We start from the raw sequence: 17,994 nt of genomic DNA, 5'->3' as shown, positions 1-17,994 counted from the left end.
TTGTCAAAATTTCATTTCTTTAGGAAATTCTGTCACAATGTTACTTCTATAGAAAATTTTATCAAAACTTTATTTCTATGGAAAATTTTGTCAAAATTTCATTTCTTTAAGAAATTCTGACAAAATTTAATTTCTATAGGAAATTTTTTCAAAATTTCATTTCTATAGAAAATTTGCTCAAAATTTCATTTCATTAGAAAATTTTGTCAAAATGTTACTTCTATAGAAAATTTTGTCAAAATTTCATTTCTATAGAAAATTTTGTCAAAATTTCATTCCTATAGAAAATGTTGTCAAAATTTCATTTCTATAGAAAATGTTGTCAAAATTTCATTTCTATAGAAAATGTTGTCAAAATTTCATTTCTTTACGAAATTCTCTCAAAATTTCATTTCTATAGAAAATTTTGTCAATATTTTATTTCTGTAGAAATGGGAGCCACCGTGGTTCAATGGTTAGCATGCCCGCCTTGCATACACAAGGTCGTGGGTTCGATTCCTGCTTCGACCGAACACCAAAAAGTTTTTCAGCGGTGTATTATCCAACCTCAGTAATGCTGGTGACATTTCTGAAGGTTTCAAAGCTTCTCTAAGTGGTTTCACTGCAATGTGGAACGCCGTTCGGACTCGGCTATTAAAAGGAGGTCCCTTGTCGTTGAGCTTAACATGGAATCGGCCAGCACTCAGTGATAAGAGAGACGTTCACCCATGTGGTATCACAATGGACTGAATAGTCTAAGTGAGCCTGATACATCGGGCTGCCACATAACCTAACCTAACCTTCTGTAGAAATCGTTGTTAAAATTTTAGTTCGTTAGAAAATTTTGTCCAAATTTTATTAGTAATTTTGCCAAAATTTCATTTCTATCGGCAATTTTGTCAAAATTTCATTTCTATACAAAATTTTGTCAAAATTTCATTTCTATAGAAAATTTTGTCAAAATGGTACTTCTATAGAAAATTTTGTCAAAATTTTATTTCTATAGAAAATTTTGTAAAAATTTCATTTTATAGAAAATTTGGTCAAAATTTCATTTTTTTAGGAAATATTGTCAAAATTTCATTTCTTAAGGAAATTTTGTCAAAATGGTACTTCTATAGAAAATTTTGTCAAAATTTTATTTCTATAGAAAATTTTGTAAAAATTTCATTTTTTTAGGAAATTCTCCCAAAATTTAATTTCTTTAGGAAATGTTGTCAAAATTTCATTTCTTAAGGAAATTTTGTCAAAATATCATTTCTGTAGAAAATTTAACCAAAATTGTATTTCTATAGAAAATTTTGTTAATATTTTATTTCAAATTTTATTTCTATAGAAAATTTTGTCAAAATTTCATTTTTTTAGGAAATTCTCTCAAAATTTCATTTTTTTAGGAAATTTTGTCAAAATTTCATTTCTATAGAAAATTTTGTCAAAATTTAATTTCTTAAGGAAATTTTGTCAATATTTTATTTCAAATTTTATTTCTATAGCAAATTTGGTCAAAATTTTATTTCTTTAGGAAATTCTGTTAAAATTCATTTCTATAGGAAATTTTGTCAAAATTTCATTTCTATAGAAAATGTTGTCAAAAGGTCATTTCAATAGGAAATTTTGTCAAAATTTCATTTCTATAGAAAATTTTGTCAAAATTTCATTTCTATAGAAAATTTTGTCAAAATTTCATTTCATTAGAAAATTTTGTCAAAATGGTACTTCTATAGAAAATGTTGTCAAAATTTTATTTCTATAGAAAATTTTGTAAAATTTCATTTTATAGAAAATTTGGTCAAATTTTCATTTTTTTTAGGAAATTCTCCCAAAATTTCATATCTTTAGGAAATGTTGTCAAAATTTCATTTCTTAAGGAAATTTTGTCAAAATATCATTTCTGTAGAAAATTTAACCAAAATTGTATTTCTATAGAAAATTTTGTCAATATTTTATTTCAAATTTTATTGCTATAGAAAATTTTGTCAAAATTTCATTTTTTTAGGAAATTCTCTCAAAATTTAATTTCTTTAGGAAATGTTGTCAAAATTTCATTTCTTTAGGAAATTCTGTCAAAATTTCATTTCTTAAGGAAATTTTGTCAATATTTTATTTCAAATTTTATTTCTATAGAAAATTTGGTCAAAATTTTATTTCTTTAGGAAATTCTGTTAAAAATCTCATTTCTATAGAAAATTTAACCAAAATTTTATTTCTATAGAAAATTTTGTCAATATATTACTTTTATAGAAAATTCAAGAGGAGAGTCACTCCTAGAGTTTATTTTGCGTACTAATTTGGTAGTCTGCAATAAGGCAGATGCCCCAACCTTTGTCACTAAAAAGAGGCAAAAGGTTTTGGACGTCACCTTGGCCTCGCAAGAACTGAATGAAATGAAATCTGATTGACAGGTTTTAAGTGAACATAGCTTCTCAGATCATCGCTACATTAGTTTCAAATTAGATGTTCATACCACCAAGACCATATTTCCGCCAAATGTTAGGAAAGCTGATTGGAAAGCTGATTCCCTATACCTAGGGAATCGTTCAATATGATGATACCGGAAATACCAGAGACAAATATGAGCACTGTGCAAGATATCGAACACGCAGTGGAGATGATTACTTAGACCTTCAACATCTCACTGAATGCTGCATGCCCTAGAGGGAAGCCAAGGGGGAAAAATCGACCACCATGGTGGTCTACGGAGTTAAGTAATATGAGGAAATCCTGCAGGCAGCTCTTTTGCAAAGCAAAGCCCACCAGAGCTCCTGAGGATTGGGATGCTGACAAGAAGAATTTGAGAGAATACAAGCGAGAACTGAGAAAGGCTCAGCATAACTCTTGGAATGATTACTACAGCAGTATTGAAAATACGTCCGAGGCTTCCAGACTACGGAAGGTACTAACATCCACGAACTCCGCTCCAGGTTTCATTAAAACATCGGAGGGCAATTGGACAACGTCCAGTGAGGAGACGCTGGAGGTACTATTGGACACACATTTTCCTGGAAATCAGACGGTCGAACAATGTTCTGGCGGTGCCACAGGGGCTCAGCGGTCGTTTCCTATCGAGGAAATTGTAGCGGAATCTAGAATAAAATGGGCGTTAAATAGCTTTGGATCATTCAAATCAACCGGACCTGATGGAATTACTTCGGCGGAGTTACAAGCAGTGACTGACAGAGTCATCCCTTGGTTGTCGGCGATATATATAACATAGGATGTATCAACTTAGCATATATCCCAGGAAAGTGGAGGGAAACAAAAGTCGTTTTCATACCTAAAGCGGGAAAAGCCTCTCACTCGAGTGCGAAGGATTTCCGACCAATCAGCTTATCCTCATTCCTACTTAAGACTCTGGAGAGGATGATAGATATTTATCTTAGAACTAGCGTCGATTCAAGTTTGCTCTCAAAACGACAGCATGCATACTCGAAGGGCAGGTCTACTGAGACCGCATTACATGAACTAGTCAGCTTTATTGAAAGCTCACTATCTGTCAAAGAATACACAATCGTGGCGTTTCTAGACATCGAAGGGGCGTTCAACACCATCCATCCGAGCTCGATTTTAAATGGACTGACAACTCTGAATGTTGATCCAGACATACTTAGGCTGTTAGACGAACTTCTAACGAAGAGACGTATTTCAGCCACACTAGGACAAGCAAACATACAAAGGTATGTGAACAGAGGCACTCCCCAAGGAGGGGTTATATCACCACTTCTTTGGAATGTTGCTATAAACAACCTTCAGCAGTCAGAGGAAAATTCCCATCCACAATCAGAGATTTTATACAGAGAGCCCTCCGGATAGCTGAGAATGGTCTTGGAGTAAATCCTGCAAAGACAGAACTAGTCATGTACTGCAAAGATAGCAAAAATCCCACGGTTAGGTCCATATCCTTAGGGGGTATTGAAATTCCCTTTGGTGAATCTACAAATACCTTTTGGATAGGAAGCTGAACTTTGAGGTTAATTTTGAAGAAAGGGCGAGGAAAGCAACGGTAGCCTTGTACTCGTGCAAAAAGGCAATAGGAAAAAAGTGTGGACTAAAACCAAAAATTTTGCATTGGCTATACACGGCAGTGGTTAGACCTATAATGATATATGGTGTTGAAGTCTGGTGGCCGGCACTTTACCAGCCAACAAGTTTAGTCAAAGTTCAGCGTATGGCGTGCTTGTGTATCTCAGGCGCATTCAGCAAGACAGGAACAAATTCTCTTAATGTCATGCTGCATCTATTGCCTTTAGACATTTTGGCCAAACATTCAGCTGCAATAACGGCTGTGCGGTTGCGCGCGCTATCGCTGTGGTCGGAAAAATGTTACGGTCACAGTTCGGTCCTCAAAATAATGCCAGATGTGCCTAACGTAGTGGATTACACTTTGGCGAAACCACTTTTCGACAAACAAAAACTTTGAAACTCTAATTGCCAACAGTGAGGCGTGGTGCACACAGCACACACAGGGAATAAACGATATATAGATTTCTACACTGATGGCTCCAAATTGGATGGACAAGTGGGTTTCGGAGTATATTCTAAAGACCTGGAACTTCGAATAGCGAAAAGATTACCTAAACACTGTAGAATTTTTCAGGCTGAAATATTAGCAAAAAAGAGGTGGCGAATTGGCTGAGAAGTAATGTTCCAAAAATGTTGGCATTAATATATACTCAGACAGTCAACCTGCAATAAAATCCTTGGACTCTGTGTTCCTTAACTCGAAAACGGCCATCGACTGCCGCAAATCTCTCAATGAGATGGCTGAGCAGCACAATATTCACCTAATATGGGTGCCTGGCCATAGGAACATACCGGGGAACTGCGAAGCGGATGATTTGGTGAGGCTAGGGACTACCTTACATATTCCAGGGGAACTAGAATCTGTTGGTATACCCCTGGCTACCTGTAAGCTCATACTGCGTGAGAAGGCTGTTATGATGGCAAATGTTCGATGGGAGAATTGCAAGGGTTGTAACGACACCAAGCAAATATGGCCCATTTAAATTTGAACCGCACACCAGATATGCTAGTGTTTTCGAGACGTCAGATATCACTCCTAATATCTGCTATAACGGGTCGCTGCCTGATAGGCGATTTTGCAAAAACTATTGGTGGAGGAAAAGGAATCAATTAAACACCTCTTGTGTGAGTGTCCTGCATTTTGTGTAAGGCGTAAGCAAATTTTAGGGGCATATAGCTTTAAAGGGTGATACGGTCAAAATTTGGTCAAGGGAAAACGCGTGTAAATCGTTGAAATCGTTTATTTAAAAAATCAAATTAAATTTCTTTTTCAAGTTCAATTAGTATAAAATTCAGGAAAAATATTCAGTTAGGCTTTCGCTTTTCCAAATCCGAATTGCCGGGCCTCACGCTTGACACCTGCCATCAGATTTTGTACAGCCACCTTGTCCACCTTCTTCGCCGCAGAAAGCCAGTTTGCCTTGAACTGCTGCTCGTCCTTAGCAGTTTTTTTGGTCTTCTTTAGGTTCCGCTTGACAATAGCCCAGTATTTCTCAATTGGGCGGAGCTCTGGCGTGTTGGGAGGGTTCTTGTCCTTGGGAACCACCTGCACGTTGTTGGCGGCGTACCACTCCATGGCCTTTTTACGGTAATGGCAAGATGCCAAATCCGCCCAAAACAGTACGGAACAACCGTGTTTCTTCAGGAAAGGCAGCAGACGTTTATTCAAACACTCTTTCACGTAAATTTCTTGGTTGACAGTCCCGGAAGCTATGAAAATGATGCTTTTCAAGCCACAGGTACAGATGGCTTGCCAAACCAGATATTTCTTTGCACACTTTGACAGTTTTATGTGCTTGAAAATAGCTGCTACCTTTCCCCTTCCTTTTGCCATATAAAACTCCTGTCCCGGAAGCTGCTTGTAGTCGGCTTTGACGTAGGTTTCGTCGTCCATTTATCATCGCGATTTGGAGTCACTACCTTCTTGTAAGTCGATAGTCCGGCTCGTTTTTTGGCTCGGTGCACGGTTGTAGACGATACACTCAGCTTATTTGCGGCATCTCGGAGAGAGAGGTTAGGGTTTCGCTTGAAACTACCGGCAACTCTCTTTGTCGTCTCAGTGGCTTCCGGTTTTCGATTTCCCCCCGATCCAGACTTCCTGGCTGTCGACAAACGTTCCCCAAACACTTTAATTACATTTTTACCGGTTGATTTGGCAACTTTTAGCGATTTTGCCAGCTTTACGTGCGAGTAGCTCGGATTTTCTCGATGCGCGAGGAAAATTTTGATACGCTGCTCTTCTTGCTGAACTGAAGAGTGAATTCCGAAATCAAAATAGGAGCAACATTCTACACACACATACACACCTTCAAAATGAGGGGTGTTCAGGTTTTTTAAATGCAAAATTGAAAGAAATACGTCAAGTTTATATTGACCAAATTTTGACCGTATCACCCTTTAGATTACTGGCGGACCTGGAAAACGTTAACTTAAGCAGTCTGCTAATGTTTTTGGAACAATTTGGTTGGTTCAACAGAAGGAAATAATCGAGAAGGTTCAGCGGTTAAAACTAGAAGTGCCCATATGTAATAGGTACTTTTAGTTAATGTGATATCACAATGGACTGAATAGTCTAAGTGAGCCTGAATCTTAAACGGGCCACCACTTTAACCTAACCTAACATTCTATAGAAAATTTGTCAAACTTTTATTACTATAGAAAGTTATCGCAAAATTTTATTTCTATATAAAATGTTTACAAAATTTTCTTTCCATAAAAAAATGTTTGCATAGTTTTGTATATATACACAATTTTTATACCCTCCATCATAGGATGGGGGTATATTAACTTTGTCATTCCGTTTGTAACACATCGAAATATTGCTCTAAGACCCCATAAAGTATATATATTCTGGGTCGTGGTGAAATTCTGAGTCGATCTAAGCATGTCCGTCCGTCCGTCCGTCCGTCCGTCCGTCCGTCTGTTGAAATCACGCTAACTTCCGAACGAAACAAGCTATCGACTTGAAACTTGGCACAAGTAGTTGTTATTGACGTAGGTCGGATGGTATTGAAAATGGGTCATATCGGTCCACTTTTACGTATAGCCCCCATATAAAGGGACCCTCAGATTTGGTTTGTAGAGCCTCTAACAGAAGCATATTTCATCCGATCCGGCTGAAATTTGGTATATGGTGTTGGTATATGGTCTCTAACAACCATGCAAAAATTGGTCCATATCGGTCCACTTTTACGTATAGCCCCCATATAAACGGACCCCCAAATTTGGCTTGCGATTGCTCTAAGAGAAGCAAATTTAATCCGATTCAGCTGAAATTTGGTACATGCTGTTAGTATATGGTCTCTACCAACCATGCAAAAATTGGTCCAAATCGGTCCATAATTATATATAGCCCCCATATAAACCGATCCCCAGATTTGCCTTGCGGAGCCTAAAAGAGAAGCAAATTTCATCCGATCCGGCTGAAATTTGGTACATGATGTTGGTATATGGTCTCTAACAACCATGCAAAAATTGGTCCATATCGGTCCATAATTATATATAGCCCCCATATAAACCGATCCCCAGATTTAGCTTGTGGAGCCTCTAAGAGAAGCATATTTCATCCGATCCGGCTGAAATTTGGTACATGGTGTTGGTATATGGTCTCTAACAACCGTGCAAAAATTGGTCCACATCGGTCCATAATTATATATAGCGCCCATATAAACCGATCCCTAGATTTGGGTTCTGGAGCCTCTAAGATAAGCATATTTCATCCGATCCGGCTGAAATTTGGTACATAATGTTGGTATATGGTCTCTAACAACCATGCAAAAATTGGTCCACATCGGTTCATAATTATATATAGCCCCCATATAAACCGATCTCCAGATTTGGCTTGCAAAGCCTCAAAGAGAAGCAAATTGCATCCGATCCGGCTGAATTTTGGTACATGGTATTGGTATATGGTCTCTAACAACCATGCAAAAATTGGTCCACATCGGTCCATAATTATATAAAGCGCCCATATAAACCGATCCCCAGATTTGGGTTGCGGAGCCTCAAAGAGAAGCAAATTTCATCCGATCCGCCTGAAATTTGGTACATGATATTGGTATATGGTCTCTAACAACCATGCAAAAATTGGTCCACATCGGTTCATAATTATATATAGCCCCCATATAAAACGATCCCCAGATCTGGCTTGCGAAGTCTCCAAGAGAAGCAAATTTCATCCAATCCAGTTGTAATTTGGAACATGGTGTTAGTATATGATCTTTAACTACCGTGCCAGAATTGGTCCATAGCGGTCCATAATTATATATAGCCCCCATATAAAACGTTCTCCAGATTTGACCTCCGGAGCCTCTTGGAGGAGCAAAATTCATCCTATCCGGTTCAAATTAGGAACGTGGTGTTAGTATATGGTCGCTAACAACCATACCAAAATTGGTCCAATCACACAAAAATTGGTCCATATCGGTCCATAATCATGGTTGCCACTAGAGCCAAAAATAATCTACCAAAATTTTTTTCTATAGAAAATTTTGTCAAAATTTTATTTCTATAGAAAATTTTGTCAAAATTTTATTTCTAGAGAAAATTTTGTTAAAATATTATTCGGTTCATAATAAAATTTTCATCATTGTAAAAATTTTATTTCTACAGAAAATTTTGTCAAAATTTTATTTCAAATTTTATTCGGTTCAAAATCATGGTTGCCTCTCGAGCCAAAAATAATCTACCAAGATTTTATTTCTATAGAAAATTTTGTCAAAAGTTTATTTCTATAGAAAATTTTGTTAAAATTTTATTTCTGTAGAAATTTTTGTCAAAATTTTCTTTCTATGGAAAATTTTGTCATACAATTTAGAAGATGGTGTTAGGAGGTTTTAAGATGCCTTGCCATCGGCAAACGTTACCGCAACTTAAGTAATTCGATTGTGGATGGCAGTGTTTAGAAGAAGTTTCTACGCAATCCATGATGGAGGGTACATAAGCTTCGGCCTGGCCGAACTTACGGCCGTATATACTTGTTTTAAGTTTATTTCTTTACAAAATTTTGGCAAAATTTTATTTCTATAGAAAACATTTGAAAGAATTATTTATCTGACGAAAATGGGCCACAATCAACCAAATTCCATTTGGTCCGACCATCGGACCAAATTTAAAAATTAATATTTTATTGGACCAATTTTGGTCTGATCGGACCAACATGGCAACCCTGTTCTCAAGAGAGAGGGAGATAGATTATAGAGAATTCGTTCTCTAGAGAGAATGTAGAGATTTTACTCGCTCTCTACATAGAAACAGAGTATAGAGATTCTTTCTCTAGAGAGAGAAAATCGGTTAATAATTGCGACATTTGGAAACGAGCTACCGCAAAAGTATTTCGTTTGTTACAGTTTTTTTTTTTTTTAATTTCTTCGAAAACTTCATATTTTGTCACAAATTGGTTATTTTTTTTTTTATTTTTGCTATAAAACAAAAATAATTTTTATTTCAAAAGTTCGTTTGAATAAAGAACCTTTCACATCTCGTAAAGGAATCAATGTTTTACAAAAAAAGTTTATATTTTTCTTCCAAACAAACTTCCTTACAGTGAAAAACAAATGGTAAACAATGCTTATTTATCAAAAACTTCGTTTGGAAGGATTAAGAATTATTTTTTCTCGTGTATATAGGTCACATTATGATAATCAATAGTGTGGGGACAAGTCAACATTTCCAGATAAAAGAAATAGGTCAATATTCCATCACTACCCAAAGTCTGGGATATTTATAAGCTCTAATTAATCATTTGCAAATCAATAGGAGGATTGTAATAAATTTCCAACTATATCTCTTGAGAAGAAGTTTGACAAGAATAATGTTCGATCACCTTATTAGCCGCAACATCAACGTTCATTTCAGGATGGTTGTGTGGTAGGTTGCAAAAAAGAACTTCCTTTAATTCTAGGTTGATGCGTTGGTTGCTGTTTTCATTCTCCTCATAGAGTCTATACCTGCCTGCTCCAATAGTTGGCCAATGGTTTACTTTTTCCACATTTAGAATTCCATATACAACCCCTCTCCCAGTGAAGACAAATGTTACTGGACTCATAGTTGGCTCGACTGGCTGGATGAGTGTCTTGTCCCCTCGTCTATGGATTCAATTACTTCAACATTACTTCATCTCCCGGAGTGCCTTAGAGTTTGAAAAGCGATGGGAGGACATTGCTATAAGAAAAGTATGTCTATCCATAGCGTGTTTGCAAGTCACCATAATACCATATCTAGTTTGTTGGAACAGGTCAATGTGACACAGTTTGTTGAGTAACCTATAAAGGATGGGCAAACAAAACTTGTCTCACTACTACGAAGTGAAGGTATAGAGACCAGTCGGTCAGAGATTGAGGGGTATATGTGTTTGGAATTGCCATGAGACCACTTAATGCATCAACAATCAGGTAAACAACAATATCAGCCTGAATATTAACAATCAGCAGCAGGCCCGCCATCACCAACAATAGGTATAGGTAGCTATTGCCGACGTCATACATACAAAACGTACGGGAATCTTACAGTGGCAACTACTGCGTTGAATGCTTTCTGGTACAAAAAAAAATAAATAAACCTGGACGGACTATTGGATCGACCTATAGACACATGAATATGATAGATTATATTTTAATCGGGCAACAGGAAATTGGTACTCATACAAACTAACATCAGCATACTAAACAAACTATTCTTCATCACCTCCTCAGATTGAATTTCAATGCCTTACCACTTAAGACAAACAAAGTTCTAAAACAACCCAAGAAATCGTCACCCAATATTACCGATGCTGACAATTAACAAACAGGTATTTGAGAACAAATCTAGCAAAGATACAAAAAAATTATGGTTGGATGAATATAGCTTACCACACAGTACAAAGCCAGTTATTATTCGTGTTGCACAGTTTTGTGCGGCAATGGTTATAAGAGCGCATAATTTCATTTTAATTTAATTTAATTTAATTTAATTTAATTTAATTTAATTTAATTTAATTTAATTTAATTTAATTTAATTTAATTTAATTTAATTTAATTTAATTTAATTTAATTTAATTTAATTTAATTTAATTTAATTTAATTTAATTTAATTTAATTTAATTTAATTTAATTTAATTTAATTTAATTTAATTTAATTTAATTTAATTTAATTTAATTTAATTTAATTTAATTTAATTTAATTTAATTTAATTTAATTTAATTTAATTTAATTTAATTTAATTTAATTTAATTTAATTTAATTTAATTTAATTTAATTTAATTTAATTTAATTTAATTTAATTTAATTTAATAATTTAATTTAATTTAATTTAATTTAATTTAATTTAATTTAATTTAATTTAATTTAATTTAATTTAATTTAATTTAATTTAATTTAATTTAATTTAATTTAATTTAATTTAATTTAATTTAATTTAATTTAATTTAATTTAATTTAATTTAATTTAATTTAATTTAATTTAATTTAATTTAATTTAATTTAATTTAATTTAATTTAATTTAATTTGATTTAATTTAATTTGATTTAATTTAATTTAATTTAATTTAATTTAATTTAATTTAATTTAATTTAATTTAATTTAATTTAATTTAATTTAATTTAATTTAATTTAATTTAATTTAATTTAATTTAATTTAATTTAATTTAATTTAATTTAATTTAATTTAATTTAATTTAATTTAATTTAATTTAATTTAATTTAATTTAATTTAATTTAATTTAATTTAATTTAATTTAATTTAATTTAATTTAATTTAATTTAATTTAATTTAATTTAATTTAAGTTAATTTAATTTAATTTAATTTAATTTAATTTAATTTTATAACCTTTTTTAATAATTTAATTTAATTTTAGATATTCCAATTAATGCCATCACAATGAGAATTTCGAATGGCCTTATAATACCATCAAAGGAATTAAAACTAAACTAAAACAGACAAGCAGGTTTAATAAACGCATATATTTTTTGTTAGTTCTTTGTTTTTCTTTGTTTTGCGTCAAATGTGTCGCGTGTAGGTGGCGATAACAGAGGTCAACGCAGCCGACAACAAAATTTCCAAACATGGACAAAACATCATTGTCAAATTTGTCCATCAACCCAAAATTATCAAATGAGAAACCAGCTCACTATAAATTATAATGGAGATAGTCTCACAAATAAAAAATGTATATTTATGAGATATGCAATAAATAATTTTTAATGGGTTATATAAGAATATGAAAAATGTAGAAACAAGAAATACTCTAAACGAAAAGAAAGAAATAAATATGGCAAACACAATAAAAAAAAGAAGTATGTACACAGAAAAAAATCATTAATTTCAATTAAAATATTGAAAATTAATTTAAATTTTTTCATTTAAAATTCTAATTGAATATAAAATGAATCACCAAATTTGTTCAATTAAATTTCTAATTGAATTAAAAAAACAAAATTAGGCTTTTTGGGTTCCATAAATTTTTAAAAATAAGATTAAACTCAATCACAAAAATTTGTTCTAATTAAATTTAAAAAATATTTAAATTAAATTTTTATTTCATTTAAAAATTTTATTGTATTAATTATTTTTTTTTTAATTTTTTTATTGTATGTATTTTTAAAAATAAGATTAAACTTAAACACAAAAATTAGTTCTATTTAAATTTAAAAATATTTAATTTAAAATTTTATTTCATTGTTATTGTATCAATTATTTTTTTTTTTTAATTGACACTGATAAGTGATTTTATTATTTCTATGAGTAAAGAAATTGAAAATTAAAACTTAATTTCTCAATTGGTAATAAAAAATATATATATATTTTTTTTTCTGTGCATAGGGTTGGTTGGAAAACGTCGCTAAAAAATAGAAGTAAAAAAACTGCCAGTTATTTATTTTGACAAATTTTTTTGTCATATGGGATTATTAAATAATTTCATTATTTTTTATTTAATAATTTATTTTAATTTATTTTTTCATTAAATAATTTAATTAGCTTTATTCTAACTACCTACAGTTTTAATAGAGTTAGATTTATTAATTGGAGTTAATTTGATTTACATTCAATTAACTTAATTTAATGAAATTGAATTGCATTTAATTTAATTTTTATTAATACAATTAAATTTTATTAGCAGAATTAGGTAAATTTGATTTAATTTAATTGTATTCATTTTAATAATGTGAAATAATTTTATTATTTATTATTAAGTAATTTATTTGCATTTATTTTTTTATTAAAGAATTTAATTAACTTTAATTGAACCAACTACAGTTTTAATACAGTTAGATTTATTAATTAATTTGAGTTAATTTAATTTATATTTAATTAAATTAAATTTAATGAATCTGAATTTCATTTAACTTAATTTTTATTAATACAATTAAATTTTATAAGCATAATTAAGTAAATTTGATTTAATATAATTGTATTTATTTATATAAAATGTACTTTAATTTAATCCGATTTCAGTTTATTTTAATTTTTTATATAATTTAGTTTAATGAATATTAAATTAATTTGAATTACCAAATTTTGTTATTATTTAATTGACTCAAATTTAAGTATATTATTTTTGATCAAGCCTACATATTTATTAAAACATTTAAAAATTTTCACTTGTTATGAAAAAAATTTTATTAATAAAATGATAGAAGAGATGAGATGTAATAGTAAAAAAGAAAACCAAAGTTACAAAGAGATCATGAAACGATAATGAGCAAAAGAATGCACTAACTATAAATAATGATGTTGGAAAGAATTTATTTTTGATTAAATTTTGATTTAATTTTTATATAATTTTGATTCAATTTTTTTCAATTTTCATTTAATTTTGGTGTAATTTTCATTTAATTTTGGTTTAATTTCAATATAATTTTGATTTAATTTTTATTACATTTTGATTCAATTTTCATTTAGTTTTGATTAAATTTTGTTTTAATTTCGATTTAATTTTGATGTAATTTGGATTTAATTTTAATATAATTTTTATAAAATTTTTATATAATTTTAATTTAATTTTGATTCAGTTTTCATTTAATTTTGATTAAATATTGATTTAAGTTTGATCTAATTTTTATATAATTTTGATTCAATTTTCATTTAATTTTGATTCAATTTTGATTCAATTTTCATTTAATTTTTATTAAATATTGATTTAATTTTAATATAATTTTTATATAGTTTTAGTTTAATTTTTATTCAATTTTCATTTAATTTTGATTAAGTTTTGATTTAATTTTGATTAAATTTGATTAAATTTTGGTTAAATTTCGATTTCATTTTGATTTAATTTTGTTATAATATTATTATATTTTTTAATTATTTTTTTTCTTTTAATTTAATTTTGATTCAATTTTTATTTCATTTTGATTAAATTTCGAGTCATTTTTATATGATTTGTATATAACTTTGACTTAATTTTTGTTCAATTTTCATTTAATTTTGATTAAGTTTTGATTTAATTTTGATACAATTTTGATTAAATTTCGATTAAATTTTGGTTATTTTGTTATAATTTTTCAATTATTTTTTTATTATATTAATTTAATTTTGATTCAATTTTCATTTAACTTTGATTAAATTTCGAGTTAGTTTCGATTTAATTTTGATTTGATTTACTTTCGATTTAATTTTGATTCAATTTTCATTTAATTTTGATTAAATTTCGATTTAATTTTGATGAAATTTTGATTTAATTTTGATTTAATTTTGATATAATTTTTATAAAATTTGTATATAATTTTAATTTAATTTTGGTGTAATTTTGATTTAATTTTGATTCAATTTTCATTTAATTTTGATGTAATTTTGAATTAAGTTTAATATAATTTTTATATAGTTTTAATTTAATTTTGATTTAATTTTCATTTAATATTGATTAATTTTTGATTTAATTTTGATTAAGTTTTGATTAAATTTCGATAAAATTTTGGTTAAATTTCGATTTAATTTTGATTTAAATTTGTTATAATATTGTTATATTTTTTAATTTTTTTTTTAATTTAATTTTTATTCAATTTTCATTTAATTTTGATTAAATTTCGAGCTTTTTTTATATGATTTTAATTTTTATATGACTTGTATAGAACTTTGATTTAATTTTTATTCTATTTTCATTTAATTTTGATTTAATTTTGATACAATTTTGATTAAATTTCGATTAAATTTTAGTTAAATTTCGATTTAACTTTGATTTAATTTTGTTGTAATTTTGTTATAATATTGTTATAATTTTTTAATTATTTTTTTATTATATTAATTAATTTTGATTCAATTGTCATTTAACTTTGATTAAATTTCGAGTTAGTTTCGATTTAATTTTAATGTAATTTGGATTTAATTTTGATATAATTTTTTATAAAATTTGTATATAATTATCATTTAATTTTGATGTAATTTTGATTCAATTTTCATTTAATTTTGATGTAATTTTGATTTAAGTTTAATATAATTTTTATATAGTTTTAATTTAATTTTGATTCAATTTTCATTTAATATTGATTAAATCTTGATTTAATTTTGATTAAATTTTGATACAATTTTGATTAAATTTTGATACAATTTTGATTAAATTTCGATTAAATTTTGGTTAACTTTCGATTTAATTTTCATTTAATTTTGTTTAAATTTTTTTAATTTAATTAATTTTAATTTTGTTAATTTAATTTTGATTCAATTTTCATTTAATATTGATTAAATTTTGATTTAATTTTGATTAAATTTTGTTATAATTTTGGTTAAATTTCGATTTAATTTTGATTTAATTTTGTTATAATATTGTTATAATTTTGTTATAATATTGTTATAATTTTTTAATTATTTTTTTTTTTATTTTAATTTAATTTTGATTCAATTTTCATTTAATTTTGATTAAATTTCGATTTAGTTTCGATTTAATTTTGATGAAATTTTGATTTGATTTACTTTCGATTTAATTGTGATTCAATTTTCATTTAATTTTGATTAAATTTCGATTTAATTTTGATTTAATTTTGATAAAATTTCGATGCAATTCCGATTTAATTTTGATTCAATTTTGATGTAATTTTGATTAAATTTCGATTTAATTTTGATTTAATTTTGATGTAATTTTTATTTAATTTTAATATAATTTTAATATAATTTGTATATAATTTTGATTAAATTTCGATATAATTTTGATATTATTTTGATTTAATTTTTGATTTAATTTTGATTTAATTTTGGTTTAATTTCGATTTAATATTGTATTTAATTTTATTTATTCATCTCCCTGTGTATAGAGTCTAATAGGCGCCATATCAAATCTATGGAAAAGTTAATGTGGTAATAAAAACAAAAACAACAACAATAATAGAACAAACAAGTATATACGGCCGTAAGTTCGGCCAGGCCGAAGCTTATGTACCCTCCATCATGGATTGCGTAGAAACTTCTTCTAAACACTGCCACCCACAATCGAATTACTTAAGTTGCGGTAACGCTTGCCGATGGCAAGGTATCTTAAAACCTCCTAACACCATCTTCTAAATTGTATGTAAGTCCATACGTGGTATATATTAAATCAAAAAAGATCGATCCAATACGTATATAATTCAGTTTGACAAAGTAGACATAAAATTTTGACAAAATTTTCTACAGAGATAAAATTTTAACAAAATTTTCTATAGAAATAAAATTTTCACAAACTTTTCTATAGAAATAAAAATTTTCACAAAATTTTCTATAGAAAGAAAATTTTGACAAAAATGTCTACAGAAATAAAATTTTAACAAAATTTTCTATAGAAATAAACTTTTGACAAAATTTTCTATAGAAATAAAATCTTGGTAGATTATTTTTGGCTCGATTTTCTATAGATAGAAAATTTTGACAAAAATGTCTACAGAAATAAAATTTTAACAACATTTTCTATATAAATAAACTTTTGAACAAAATTTTCTATAGAAATAAAATTTTGAGAATGATGAAAATTTTATTATGAACCGAATAAAATTTTAACAAAATTTTCTCTAGAAATAAAATTTTGACAAAATTTTCTATAGAAATAAAATTTTGGTAGATTATTTTTGGCTCTAGTGGCAACCATGATTATGAACCGATATGAACCAATTTTTGTGTGATTGGACCAATTTTGGTATGGTTGTTAGCGACCATATACTAACACCACGTTCCTAATTCGAACCGGATCGGATGAATTTTGCTCCTCCAAGAGGCTCCGGAGGTCAAATCTGGAGAACGTTTTATATGGGGGCTATATATAATTATGGACCGATATGGACCAATTTTTGAACGGTTGCTAGAGACCATATACCAATACCATGTACCAAATTTGAGCCAGATCGGATGAAATTTGCTTCTCTTAGAGGCTCCGCAACCCAAATCTGGGGATCGGTTTATATGTGCGCTATATATAATTATGGACCGATGTGGACCAATTTTTGCACGGTTGCTAGAGACCATATACCAATACCATGTACCAAATTTCAGCCGGATCGGATGCAATTTGCTTCTCTTTGAGGCTTCGCAAGCCAAATCTGGAGATCGGTTTATATGGGGGCTATATATAATTATGGACCGATGTGGACCAATTTTTGCATGATTGTTAGAGACCATATACCAACACCATGTACCAAATTTCAGCCGGATCGGATGAAATATGCTTCTCTTAGAGGCTCCACAAGCCAAATCTGGGGATCGGTTTATATGGGGGCAATATATAATTAAGGACCGATATGGACCAATTTTTGCATGGTTGTTAGAGACCATATACCAACACCATGTACCAAATTTCAGCCGAATCGGATGAAATATGCTTCTCTTAGAGGCTCCACAAACCAAATCTGGGGATCGGTTTATATGGGGGCTATATATAATTATGAACCGATGTGGACCAATTTGTGCATGGTTGTTAGAGACCATATACCAACATCATGTACCAAATTTCAGCCGGATCGGATGAAATTTGCTTCTCTTTGAGGCTCCGCAAGCCAAATCTGGGGATCGGTTTATATGGGGGCTATATATAATTATGGACCGATGTCGACCAAT

The 17,994-nt window shown here is 29.2% G+C and overlaps 1 protein-coding gene across 2 annotated transcripts in view; it reads right to left on the bottom strand.

Annotated features, from left to right (window-relative positions):
• Window positions 1–17,994, bottom strand: part of LOC142233030 (uncharacterized) — a 158,969-nt gene that overhangs the window by 72,748 nt on the left and 68,227 nt on the right. The window lies entirely within an intron of this gene.

The sequence above is a fragment of the Haematobia irritans genome, chromosome 4 (genome assembly GCF_050003625.1).
Source record: "Haematobia irritans isolate KBUSLIRL chromosome 4, ASM5000362v1, whole genome shotgun sequence".
Classification (NCBI taxonomy): Eukaryota; Metazoa; Arthropoda; class Insecta; order Diptera; family Muscidae; genus Haematobia; species Haematobia irritans.
Note: the sequence above shows the minus strand (reverse complement) of the source record. Positions and strands in the feature narration are given on the sequence as shown.